The sequence below is a fragment of the Danio rerio genome, chromosome 18 (assembly GCF_052040795.2).
Source record: "Danio rerio strain M-AB ecotype USA chromosome 18, GRCz13ab, whole genome shotgun sequence".
Classification (NCBI taxonomy): Eukaryota; Metazoa; Chordata; class Actinopteri; order Cypriniformes; family Danionidae; genus Danio; species Danio rerio.
This window is the reverse complement of record NC_141038.1, coordinates 19,874,141-19,886,882: the sequence shown is the minus strand read 5'-3', so window position 1 is coordinate 19,886,882 and position 12,742 is coordinate 19,874,141. Positions and strand designations below refer to the sequence as shown.

The 12,742-nt window shown below is 38.8% G+C and overlaps 1 protein-coding gene across 7 annotated transcripts in view; it reads right to left on the bottom strand.

The window, feature by feature from the left end:
• The window catches only part of LOC147832798 (uncharacterized), a 273,558-nt gene that overhangs the window by 16,288 nt on the left and 244,528 nt on the right, over window positions 1-12,742 (bottom strand). For 2 of the 7 annotated variants that reach the window (XR_015514854.1, XR_015514865.1), the window contains exons 8-10: window positions 9,595-9,786; window positions 8,788-8,844; window positions 8,651-8,687 (exon numbers count right to left, since the gene is read on the bottom strand). The exons of 1 other annotated variant lie outside the window; for it this stretch is intronic. The gene's annotated coding sequence lies outside the window, so the exon portion shown is untranslated. Of the gene's footprint in view, window positions 1-4,891; window positions 4,960-8,650; window positions 8,688-8,787; window positions 8,845-9,594; window positions 9,787-12,742 lie in introns of those variants that run through there. 4 more of the 7 variants (XR_015514860.1, XR_015514861.1, XR_015514856.1 and 1 more) reach the window with 2 other exon arrangements.

Sequence of the window (12,742 nt, the reverse complement as noted above, 5' to 3'; positions counted from 1 at the left end):
AATACTGCAGAAGACCTATTGGAACCCGCATGGACCCAATATTCCCATAGAAATCAGTCAAGTTAGTGAAGGAAAAAATCATGGTTTGGGGTTACATTCAGTATGTGGGGGGTGCAAGAGGTCTGCAGAGTGGATGGCAACATCAACAGCCTGAGGTATCAAGACATTTTTGCTGCCCATTACATTACAAACCAAAGGAGGGCAAATTCTTCAGCAGGATAGCGCTCCTGCTCATACTTTAGCCTCCACATCAAAGTTCCTGAAAGCAAAGAAGATCAAGGTGCACCAGGGGCCTCATGTACGAAGAGTTGCGTTGAAATCATACTAAAACATTGCGTATGCACAAAGCTGTAAATGTGCGTACGCAGTAAAAAATTCTGATGTATGAAACACTGTGTACGCCGAATCCCACACATATTCTCTTTGTACATCCGAATGAACATGAAACTGAGCGCACATGCACGAGCGCAAAACCCCTCCCTGCCTGCTACCCCGTATGAATATGCTAATGACTCTACTTTGGCAAAACTCAACTAAAAAGCAATAGCAAAAGCAAGTAAAAAGAGAAACTATGAACAGAAAGTGAATTGGAGGTGCTGCTTTCGGAGATAGACCGGAGAAAAACCGTGTTATTTGCAAGTTTGTTCTCCGGAATTTAGTAACAAAAGAAAAAAAATAAAGTGGGATAGTTTAGCTAATGCAGTGTTTGATGAGTGGATTAAAAAAGAAATGTGTAAAATTTTGTAGTGGCTTTAATAGCGTGAGTGACGTAGCTCGTAAAACGCATACCAACATGTTTTGATACATTCGAGCATAAACTTGCTGGTTCGAATCCGGCACATTCCAACGTTCATTTCATCGTTAGTAAATCCAAACATGAGCGTGAAACCTGGCATACGCAAAGTTTTTGTGCGTACGCAGCATTGATACATGAAGCCCCAGGATTGGTCAGCCCAGTCATCAGTCATAAACATAATTGAGCATGTCTGGGATAAGATGAAGGAGGAGGCATTAATGATCAATCCAAAGAATCTCTGGGAGTCCTGCAAGAACGCTTTCTTTGCAATTCCAGATGACTTTATTAATAAGTTATTTGAGTCATTGCAGAGATGCATGAGTGCAGTCCTCGAAGAACATGGGAGTCATACACAATATTAATTATTTTCCACTGCACCATGATTTTATATCCTATACTGGACATTATTTCTGTTAAGTAACAAGACTTTTGTCTAAGCAAAGTCAGACCTTACTGCCCTAATTAAATAATTAAAAATCAAGGCATGAGAATGTTTTATTTTGGTAAAATAAGTGTAATCTAGAGGCCTTTGCCTTTCATAAAAGCCACTTCTGATACCAAATGATCAACTAGAAGTCAAGTTATTATTTGTTGTTCCTAAAACTTGGATAGGCAGCAAGACTTTTGTCAGGTAGTTTATTCTTGTAGATTTGTATGGTTACATTTAAACCACTGAAGTCACATAAGATGTTTGGACAATTGTCAATGCTTTGACCTTTGTTGTATACAGTATAGTGGATAAGGAAGCTCTCTGAATTCATCTAAATTAAATTCAACCTAAAATCTGACATTCAACCGTGAGACTAAGTTATGAACTAACTAGTTACCAAATCCAAAGTGTGATTTAATTACAAAAATCAAGACCTCATAAACAATTCAGTCAGAAATAATGAAGATTTTCCAGCCATTTTGCACTGTTCTGTCCTTGTCCAACGATTGTCCTTCTAAGACAGCATTTGGAAGAAAGGACAGAGACAGGACAGAGGGACAGAGCATGTGGTGAGGTGTCCAAGGATTGGGGGGCCGCCTACCTTATCCCTTCTCCACCCATCAGCCATACTCTTCTATTAAAAGTTATTTATTCCTTCTTTCTATTTTAAGCCTATTTATGCTGCAGGCAACTCCTCATTATCTGCCCGCGGCTCTGCAGGGATGACAGGAAAGGATCCCCTAAAAACAGAGCGAGGGATGACCCTGCCCTCCCTCTCATCCCCCTCTTCTCTCCACGCACCGCTAAATTGCCTATTATTTCTCCATTTCAGCCCGTCCCGTGTCCCCTCTGTCGGCACGTTAATGACAGGAAAGGAGAGTGTGGACGCGCTTCTCCTTGCTGTGCAGACGCTCATTAAACAGAGAGGATGCTTAATGCTGTGGAGCTGAGCAGTTTAAGACAACGCAGTCAGAGAAGATGCCTGGACTCTCGCTCTCTCTCTCTGACTCACTCAATGACTTCTCAAGAGCAAAGCAGATGTGGCACCCCGTCCCGGCCCCATAGGACAACATCTCCCACAATTCCCTGTGAATATGCAGATGCAGTTAAAAGCATTGGCAAGCTGTTGATGAATAATGAGAGGACTGGTGTGGCAGGAGTCCCTCTGTCCTCTAGTGACTTAATGTAGACTTAATGTATAGAATTAAATGCATAAGTGGATTGAGCATCTGGGAGTGTGAGAGATGTACTGATGGTTACTAGTAAAATTCAATGCATTTCTTCTACTAGAATTTGACTTAACCCTTGACTTCGCCCACAACCCTTAAGTGAAAGGGGGGGGTACGGGTGACGGGGGCGAGGAAGCTGTCGCGGACGCCGCCCTCTCTATTCTGCCGCCCTAGACACGGATATAACTGAGGGTGCGGGTGGTGAGGGTAGTGTCACGGACGCCGCCCTCTCTATTCTGCCAACCTAGACGTGGATATAACTAAGGGTGAGGGTGGTGAGGGTAGTGTTGCGGACACTGCCCTAGACACAGTTATAACTAAGGGCGCGAGAGGTGAGGGTAGTGTAGGGGACACCGCCCTCTCTAGTCTGCCGTCCTAGGCGGCCGCCTAGGGCCGCCCTCTCTAGTCTGCCGCTCTATTTACGCGCCGGCCCTGCTTAACGGTGCAATAGGTGATTGTCTTCAGAAACATTTTTGTTGGGCTGGTTGAAAGTCTCTTCACATTCCATTAGTAATGATTAAAGTAAATGAACTAAATGTGTTTATACGGCTAAAAAGTACCTTTGAAGTACCATTATGGACCCTTTAGGTGCAAGTATGTACCTTTTGAAAAGGTACTGACCCAGTGACAGCTCCTGTACCTTAATTTCTGAGCATACACATATAATAAAATGTTCACCCCAAATAAAAATGTACTCACTCAAGGTTTTCCAAACATTTACCTTTTCTAAGTTTCTTATTCTTTTAAAGACAAAAGAAGATATTTTGAAGAAAACTGAAAACCTGTAACCATTTACATCAATAAGAAAAACAACTATTAAAGTCAATGGTTACAGGTCTTCAGCTTTCTTCAAAATATCTTATTTTGTGTTCAACAGAAAAAAGAAACTCAAAAGGTTTGGAAGAAGTAAATGATGAGTAAATTATGACAAAATTGTATTTTTCTTGGGTGAACAATTCCTTTAAGATCGCCCTCTGAATTATCATTTGACACTGAGGACTGAACTAATGACTACTGAAAATGTAACCCTCTACTGCACACATTATAATAAATCTATATAAAAAAATTTGACTGTTTTTCTTTTCTTAAATTGGCTTAACTTTAAGTGCTGTGAAAAAAAAAAATTGAAAAATTTGTAATTATTTTTTTAAAGTATCTTATGAAATGTTACCATATGGCAACAATGTCCAACAATGGATCTAACTTAGAAAATTAAAACATAAAACTTTCCTTATAATTAATCATTTTGTTGTTTAAAATAATTTAATTGGTGTTGCAGTATTATAAGCTTTAACACAGAACTTAAAAATGACAGCTTATACATACTTTCCATCAACTCTTATTCCAACAGCTTTCATTCATTCCATGCTGAATATTATTAAAAACAAACCCAATGTTGTATTATCATGTATACAACATACAGTAATTATAAATATTTCCCCCAGTAAATATTATAACAAATAAATAACAAGTCTAGTATATCCAGATGCATCAGAATAATGTAGTTACTAGCTAACAATGTTTATATATTATACTATGCCTGTCTAATCTGCCTCTGAGCTAACTTACCTGAATTGTCTCTATCAAATGTCCAGTCTGCATCATTCTCATGGTCACTAAAACCCACCTCATTCGCACTTTCATACCCAGTTCTGTCTTTTTCTTGTTTCTTTTTCCATAGAACATGGTGGTGCTCGCTAATACACTGTTCCCTGTTTTCATATCTATTCAAAAGTAGTATTGTCATTAAAACTATATTTTATCTATAATGCAAATGTCATTAACATAAAAGTAATCAACATGATATTACTAGCTGTAATGTTGTTATTGTTACAACTTAAAAGTTCAAAGCTGACCTTGCTAGCTAGCTAAGCCATTGCAATATTGGACAGTGTTGCCATTTGGTAACACATACATTTGATTCATTTGCAAGAAGCTAATTTGATAAAAACTTTTTTTGAGCTGCGAATATGTCATCTTAACTTAATGAAGGTGATGTTTCAGATTTTTTGTTGGATCTGACATAATTTGATCCTTTGTTTTTATTGACATTTACATTTGCATTTAGCAACTACTCAAAATAAAAGCCAGTCTGTCACAAATCATGCTACAGAAAAACACAGCATGTAATGTGACTTAACCAAAGCACATCATTGGCTACTCTAATGTCTTCTCTTTCCAACAAAAAAAAAATATGTTGGTCTTTAAGAAACAGTGGCAACAAAATTAACCTAAGTATCATGTTGCTATATGGTGACACCGTGCACTAAAGGGTTAGATATCTTAAAATAGAAATGTTTTAAGAAATGTTCAAAATCATTCTGCTTTGTAATAAATTAAATAAAGCTAAACTATAAAAACATCTTTATATGCAGCTTGTGTTATGTTATGTCAGCAGTTTGGACAAGAGCATCACAGAGTAAGTGGAAATCATACCTGCTGCGTCAGCCGAGTGCTGCATCAGTCGGCCCGCTGTAGTGCCACACTGAGCATCCTGACCCATGCTGCAGACACAGAGCCATCTGTCAATCACTGTCTCAGGGCTTACAGCCTGCACTGACCCCTCTAGCATGACCTCTGACCCCTGTGGGTTAGTGAACTGCAGTCTGCATCATCACTGTCAGCACTGCAATGTGACAGAAGGTCCTTCAGGGTGGCAGTGACACTCAATTCACTATCAAATACTTTTTAGGGGTGAGAGAAAATATCGATACGCAACAGTATTGCAAAATTTTCCAAGGCAATATTATATTGATACATGGATGTTGATATTGAAAGATCATGAATACTTTATTACATTATATGGTTAAATATTATAGTTGATTTTTTATAGTCCACTACAGTAGATGGTGGTGTTTTTGTCCTTCTGGTGAGCGGGGATATCTTTAACATGTCATAAGTTAGTACAATAAGGAAGATGGCACTTCTCCGAAAAGTGCATACATAGTTAAGACATGTTTTTAATACAATGTTGGCTAGTTTATCTGCTTGATAATCCCATTCATTTGCACTGCAGCGCTAAAACTGAAAGTGAGATAAACTGAGAAATGTTAAAGAAAGAAAAAGGTAAAGCGGTATATGCACACAGCCAGCCAGCCTCATCGCTTCCGGTGAACCGGTTCCGGTCTTTACATTATAAACAAAATTGCCACATTTAATATCGGATTTCTTTAAAAATCAGTGATCTTCACTGCCTCAATTCAATTCAATTCAGCTTTATTTGTATAGCGCTTTTACAATGTAGATTGTGTCAAGGCAGCTTCACATAAATGGTCATAGTAATTGGAACAGTGTGGTTCAGGTTTTAGTGTTTAAGTTCAGTTCAGTTCAGTTTAGCTCAGTTCAGTGTGATTTAATCATTACTGAGAGTTCAAACACTGAAGAGCAAATTCATCGATGCGTAGCTCTACCAATCCTGAACCATGCGAGGCAGTGGCGACAGCGGAGAGGGAAAAAAACTTCACCTGATGGGAGTAAAGAAAAAAAACCTTGAGAGAACCAGACTCAGTTGGGCACGACCATTTTAATTTCTCCGCTGGCCAAAAGTCTTGTGCCTGATAGATATACGATTTAAAGTAGGTCTCAGATTGGACAAGAAGCACTGAAATAAATTCTACTTTCCCTCGCCATGTCTTTAAAATATGACAGTTTATTTTACCCCATTATTATTAATGGAGTTTCTGCACTAGCCTGCTGATCCTGATGGCGCTGGTTACAGTCTTTCATCTCGTTTCACGCTTGAACAACTAAATGAATGTTGACAATGTTGTTCTTTGGGGAAATAATTTGAAGTTGAATAAAGATAATAAGTTGCAACATTTCACAGAATATTGCAAAATATTAAAAAAATAATGTATGGTGAAGCAAGAATCCTGATGCTAGTGGCACAGGTTTGCTGTTTGTTTAAACTGCTTATTTAAAATGAGCTGAAATAACACAATTCTTACATTTTTGGGTTGGATGTTCAATCCACTTAAATTTGTCAAAACCTATAAGCTAACTTAATTCCTTAATGTTGACTCAACACAGATTGTTTGTGTGGATGCCAACATTTTAGTTATTTATAGTGTTAATACTTTTATATTTATTTGGTGTATTTAATTAGTTTGGCCACACACATGTGTAACTCAGTCATTTACTTAGTCTGCGGTTATTTTAATGCCATAAAGCAGTATATATATATATATATATATATATATATATATATATATATATATATATATATATATATATATATATATATATATATATATATATAAAGTCCTGCTCACCCTTCAGAAAATAACCATGAATAGACTGCATAAGTATGAGAGAAGGATTTTCATGTCATGTGACATTTTTTTGCGTTTGCTTTTTTTAATAATAGCAAATTGAATTGTAATTATTTATTTTCCTTCAGCTTAGTCCCTTATTTATCAGGGGCTGCCACAGCAGAATGAACTACCAACTAGTCCAGCAAATGTTTTATACAGTGGATGTCTTTCCAACTGCATCCCAGAACTGGGAAACACTTATTCACTCTCACATTCACGCTTGCACTCATACACTATGACTAATTTAGATAATCCAATTCATACACAGCAAGTCCTTTGGACTGTGGGGGGAAACGGAGCACCCAGAGGAAACCCACAGGGAGAACATGCAAACTCCACACAGAAATGCAAACTGGCCAAGCTGGGACCTTCTTGCTGTGAACCACCGTGCGCTCTTGAATTATAATTTGTTACATAAATTTTTTTGATAATTCCCTTAGTATTTCTGTTTATAAAACTCTTGGTCAGACAAAAAAGTATCAAGCTTAATTGAAGTGCAAAACAAAATGCAATCAATGTACATAATCTTCATGATACATACTTATTTATTCATTCATTTGCCTTCAGCTTAGTCCCTGTGGCCACAGCAGAATGAACCACAAACTTATCCAACTTATTTTACATAGCAGATGCCTTTCCAGCTGCAACCCAGTACTGGGAACATCCATACACACTCATTCACACATAAATTATGACCAATTTAGTTTATTCAATTCACCTATACAGTAGCATGTCTTTGGACTGTGGGGGAAACCGGAGCACCCGTAGGAAACCCAAACCAACATGGGGAGAACATGCAAACTCCACACAGGAATGCCAACTGACCCAGCTGGGGCTCGAACCAGTGATCTTCTTGCTGTGAGGCGACAGTGCTAACCACTGAGCCATTGTGTTGCCCATGATAAATATTCATGCATCCAAACGCTGACATAGATCTATGGAGATATGAATGGATAACCTTTTGACTGACAACTGAGAGGCCCAGTATAAAACTGCTGGGTTACTTTAGCCCAACATTGGGCCAAATATGGACAAACTCAACCTTTGTTTTAAAAAGTATGATTGAACTATAGCTCAAAAGAATTTACCTAATGGGTAACTGTCGCCTCACAGCAAGAAGGTCGCTGGTTTGAGCCACGGCTGGGTCAAAGACATGCAGTATAGGAGAATTGAATAAACTAAATAGTGTACTGGGTGGCGATTAGAAGGGCATCCGATGTTTAAAACATATGTTGGATAAGTTGATGGTTCATTCCACTGTGGCAACCCCTAATAAATAAACAGACTAAACTGAAGGAAAATGAATAAATAAAAGGATGAATTTACCTAATGTTGAGTTTGTTCATATTTGAGCTAACATTGTGTTATGACAACCCAGCAGAGTGCATTTTTACAGTGCATAGTTCCAGTTCTCGAGAAAAATAAATGGCTACTCATCTTGATTTATCAAAACTGGATGAGTTGCCATGAACTGTGACACTAATGCAGAGTCAAGCAGTTGAATACAGATGACAAACAAAGTAGATTAAGATTTTTGTTAAGCTGTAGATACAATTTTGTTATATATTTTACAAATCCCCTAAAATACTGAGATCATTCTGAGATCTACATCTTTTTAAAAGCTTAATGCTGGTTACCACATTATATGCAGAATTTAAAAAAATCCATACACGTTAAAGTCCTCAATGATCCTCACAAACATAAATATTGCACGTTTGCATATTTTCTCAATATACACTCATATGCAGGCACAATCTCATGCACTAATTTTCAGAAGTGGCAATTGCTCAAATAAGTGCCGGCAACTACCTGTGGTATGATTAAAAACCACCACTGGGCGAAATTACACAGGAGTCTAATCAGCCAGACTGCTGAATATCAGTTGGGGTCTCTGTGAAATCTTGGGATTTATTTAACCACTAAAAAAAAAAAGTTTTGCTCAGTCCACAAATCATTCTTAATAATTATTCTGCTGATTCATAACAAAAGAAAATAGGTGTTGTTGTTCTTTGTACTTACGAGGAGGTGAATGCTCATTTTTCAGCAATACATTTGCATCTATTTAAGCATGCATTCCTAAATGTAATAAAGAAATAGGAAGACAAAAATGGGGAAAACAAAAAGGGTTAAAGTATTAGAAAACAAAGAAACAAATGATTAGAGGATAGAAAGAAGTACAAGGTGAATATACAAAAGAGAATATAAAGCTGCAAAGCTCACGTTGATAAGAGAGAACCTCATACTGAAGAATAAATGAATACGATATGGATTTATATGAAGTAGGAGAGCAAGCGCACAAGGATAGCAGATTTATGAGATATAGAGTGGAGGGATCAGATGGAAGGATGAAGTGATAAGTGGGAGAACGAGTGAGGCACTCTGTTTTTACAGCGGCAGTCAAACAATGACGTTCAACAGCGTTTAGAGCCAGGCGGGGACGGCCCAGGGCATTTAACTTTTACAGCACAGATGATGGAAAGGCTGTGTAAGTGTGCGTGTGTGTGTGTGTGAATAAGACATCTTGCATCACGTCTTAAAGCACTATGCTTTGATTTTTGATCTTTCATACATTTTGCACATGCAAATCTGTATCCTCATCGACATAAATAAGCATTGGAAAGGCATTACTATTCACAGGTCTCTATATCTGTTTCTATTACCTAGACACACACATACACACTCACACAGACAGACGCACACAGAATCCCTGATGAAAGTCTCCCACACTTCAGGGTAGATGTCATGTTTCAGTGTAGCAGAGATATATGGCACATTAAAAATGAATGGAGAAAGGTGGAATGTCTTGGATGGAACACTGTGTTATACCTTGCAGTGCTTCCTCTTTGGCGTAGACGCTGAATTTTTCACTTCCCCGTGTTTCTCTCTAGCTCTTGTCCTATATCTTCAACAGTCTGTTTGTTTTCAGCGGGTCACGGTGTGCGCTGGCATTATGATCAGCACTAACACAGCAAACTCCCTTTCAGCTTGCTCTCACAACACCCAGTGACCTTTATAAACCTGTAAAGATCACAACAAATATCTCAAAAAGATTTCCATATATAGAGACCTTCCAGGTCACGTCTTTCATTATGTAAACTGCAGCAGCAATCATCTACATCATGCTTTTCCCCCACTCTCTCTTCGCCTCCGTCCCTCAGTTCTTTCTCTTCCCCGTCTTTCGGAGCCTGCGTGACCCGGACATTTAAAAGAAGCCTGGCAGCAGGGGGCAATTTCAAATCGCATTCTGCTCATCAAACAGTGAGAGAAGCCGAGGAAGGTCACGGAGAGCTGGGAGATGGGAAAGAACAAGGGTTGGTCATGATGAGTGTTTGATCCAGGAATGAGAAATGGCAACTTTGTTCAGAGGACCAGATAGAAGAAGATGGGAGGAAGCAATAAAGGAATAAAGAAACAATGGGGTGTTTCTTTAAACTCCTGCATATTTAAACTGGGAACATTGTCCAATTAGGAGCCTGTGAGAGCCAGCGTTGCAACTTTGCATGTTGTGAATATTTTTTATTGCAATCAAGTTTCGTAAGTTATCTCTAAATGTTGAACCCAGGCTCATTCTGAAAACATACCCCTCTATACATTTCTGGAGAGTGCCAAATACGTCCCAGGAGCTATGGTTTTTTGCAGTTTTTGTTTTTGCAAATCCACCAGAGGCCCCTGTGTACGCTTTTTGAGATCTCAAATTTCTATCCCGGGTGTCATTCGCACCAGCTCTTCTCACGTAAATCCACCAGAGGCCGATGACGACTGACTGACTGACTGACTGACTGATACCCCCACCCACCCGATAGTGTTTTAAAAGCACAGATTGACCAGTGATTACATAATGAGCCTATGTTGAATATTTCAGCAGATAAATTAAATAACTCTTTTAAAAAATAATTGTAAATTTCAGATTAGTTGGGCTGATTTAAGAGGAGTGAATCTGCGTAAAATATAAAAATATACAAATGAAGGATTCTAAGAGTATTTAATAGTATATATAGTCTTCATTGATACGATATGTAATAAGGTTTAATGACTCCCTAGCCATTGGGAAGGAGGAGGCGGGGAACCAACAAATTTTTAAATCTTTCAATGAAATTTTAAAAAATGATCAATAAACATAAAAACACAGGCAGCGACATTCTTTCACGGAGACTACTGCTAAACTAATAGCAAAACTAAAATTAAAGCATCCAGGCCTAGCTCTCTCATGTTTTCCACTGCTGTTTCTCCTCCTATTAAGCTTCCAGACCTCCAGTAAAACTTGAGTAATGAAATACAATTAATCTTTATTAAGTGGCGCATGGTGGCACAGTAGGTAGAACAATCGCCTCATATCCAGAAGATCGCTGGTTCGAGCCCCGGCTGGATCAGTTGTCATTTCTGTGTGAACTTAGCATGTTCAACCCGTGTTTGTGTGAGTTTCCTCCGGGTGCTCTGGTTTCCCCCACAAGTCCAAAGACATAGGTGTATTGGGTAAGCTAAATTGTCCATAGTGGCGACCCCAGATGAAAAAAGGTACTAAAAAAATGAATGACTTAATTAATTAATCTTTATCAAAGCTACAAATGTATGTGTTAAACTCGATTAAAATGTTTTAATCACAGACCTTAAAAATAGCAACTGATAAACATTCACTTTATCATGGTTAAACTGAAATGACTTCACAATTTACTGAACGTGTTCTGTAGAGTTGTACCTGGTCAACTATAATCCTGCATCCACATTGCGCATTCTGCAATGCTACTATTGCAGATTCACACATTGCGATATTGGCGAAGCAGTGGCGCAGGTAATGCAGGTAATGTACTCAAAAAAAAAAAAAAAAAATTTTTACTAATACTTTCCTTCTTAGACTTTACAGACCTGAAACTTGCCTATAGTACTTATTCATTGTTGCTCTTATAGTTGTGTAAATTGCTTCCTTGTCCTCATTTGTAAGTCGCTTTGGATAAAAGCGTCTGCTAAATAACTAAATGTAAATGCTGTCACCTCACAGCAAGAAGCTCGCTGGGTCACTGGTTCGAGCCTCGGCTCAGTTGGCGTTTCTGTGTAGAGTTTGCGTGTTCTCCCTGCGTTTGCGTGGGTTTCCTCCGGGTGCTCCGGTTTCCCCCACAGTCCAAAGACATGCGGTACAGGTGAATTGAGTAGGCTAAATTGTCCGTAGTGTATGTATGTGTGTGTGTGTGAATGTGTGTGTGGATGTTTCCCAGAGATGGGTTGCGGCTGGAAGGGCATACGCTGCGTAAAAACTTGCTGGATAAGTTGGCGGTTCATTCTGCTGTGGCGACCCCGGATTAAAAAAGGGACTAAGCCGACAAGAAAATGAATGAATGAACATTGCGATATTAATGCTGGAACAATATTTGAGAGGGTGCTCGCTGCAGAGCCATTTGAGCAGAGCTGAGCTCCAGCGAGGGGGAGCATGAGCTCTCGCTCCTCCTCCTGTAAGCTGTTTTAGTGCGTACACCAACTCCACCCCTAACCCTACCCCCAGTGACATCACTCGTAGAAGAAGTGCAAAAAAGGTGGAGCTCAAGCTCAAGCTCCCCCTCGCCGGAGCTCAGCTCGCCCAAATGGCTTTGCAGCGAGCACCACTTGGCAATATTTTGGTGCTGGCATAGCGACAAGTGCTTTCTTCCCTATTGTGACATAAATAAAACTCATTACTGAAAAAGAAAAAAGAAGGGCTGGGACTTGATTTTATGAATCAGTTGTTTGGATAAAAGGCTGATCTGTGTGTGTTCTTGAAGCTGAATGTAGAAAAAAAATACCTGTTTTTTATTTTAAAAGTAAAGTCCAGTCATTCTAACAACAATTTGTGTGATGGGAGTTTTACATGAAGGTCTTACTCTTGCAGATTTTGCTCATGTTCAAGTTGGTCATGCAAAACTTGCCATGCCGACCATCTGACAGTGCTAATTTCATCAATGTTCTTTTAAAAAAAAGTTTGTTGCCTTAGGCTTGATACAAAAAG